Source organism: Ipomoea nil, unplaced genomic scaffold (genome assembly GCF_001879475.1).
Source record: "Ipomoea nil cultivar Tokyo-kokei standard unplaced genomic scaffold, Asagao_1.1 scaffold3170, whole genome shotgun sequence".
Lineage (NCBI taxonomy): Eukaryota > Viridiplantae > Streptophyta > Magnoliopsida > Solanales > Convolvulaceae > Ipomoea > Ipomoea nil.
Window position 1 is genome coordinate 764,563 of NW_017619598.1, and position 1,325 is coordinate 765,887.

Below are 1,325 nucleotides of genomic sequence, written 5' to 3' on the forward strand. Positions count from 1 at the left end.
CTGGGATGTTGTAGGTAATGATGTTTCTGAATTTGTGCTTAATTGCTTGTCTGAGAAGTCTTTTCCTGCTAACTTGAATGATGCTAATATTGTGTTAATCCCAAAGAAATGCACCCCTGAGTCTGTATCTGATTTAAGGCCGATAGCATTGTGTAATGTGTTATATAAGATAATGGCAAAGATGTTGGCAAATCGCATGAAACCATTGTTAGAAGGGTTGATTTCTGTTTCGCAAAGTGCTTTTTTACCAGGGAGGTTGATCTCGGACAATATATTAATTGCGTCCGAGGTTGGCCATTATCTGAGGAGGAAGCAGTTGGGGCAGGTAGGGTGGGCGGCTTTAAAGCTTGATATGGCGAAAGCTTATGACAGGATGGAATGGCCGTTTGTGCAGAGAATGATGACTGGCTTGGGTTTTGATGATAGATGGGTCCGGCTGATTATACTGTGTGTGCAGTCAGTACGATATAGAGTGCTGGTCAATGGAAAGCCGACGGAGGAAATTGTGCCCACGAGGGGGTTGAGACAAGGAGATCCGTTGTCTCCTTATCTGTTTATAATATGTGCTGAGGGCTTATCATTGTTGTTGCAGGACTCGCAGGCTAAAGGCCTTTTGCATGGGTGCAGAGTCGCACGGGGGGCTCCAGCAATTTCGCACTTGTTTTTTGCTGATGATAGCTTACTCTTTTTTAGGGCTAATATGCAGGAAGCAATGGAGGTTAAGAAATGCCTGGGGATTTATGAGGCTTATTCTGGGCAGGCGGTGAACTTTCAGAAATCTAGTATTACGTTTAGTCGTAATACACAGATGGAGGAAAGGGATCTGGTTGCAGACGCATTGGGGGTGGGCCAAGCGGGGGACTTTGGAAAATATCTGGGTTTGCCTTCGGTCGTGGGCCGAAATAGGAGGGCAGTATTCGCATATGTTGAGCAGAAGTTGAGACAGAGGTTCGGATCATGGAACAAGAAGTTGCTGTCTAAGGCTGGGAAAGAGGTGCTTCTGATGAGTGTAGCACAGGCAATGCCCACCTATACAATGAGTATTTATTTACTACCTATGACTTTGTGTATTGCCCTTGAAAGATTGATGAACAGGTATTGGTGGGGTCAGGGTGGCTCACAGGGAAGTATACACTGGATGTCCTGGGATCGTTTGTGCGCCCCTAAGAAGTTTGGAGGTATGGGTTTTAAACGATTACATGAGTTTAATATTGCACTGTTAGCCAAGCAGGGGTGGCGGCTTCTAACCAGTCCGGAGTCCCTTGTGGCTCGTGTATTTAAGGCCAGGTACTATTCTACTTCCTCGTTTTATGAGGCCACAATAG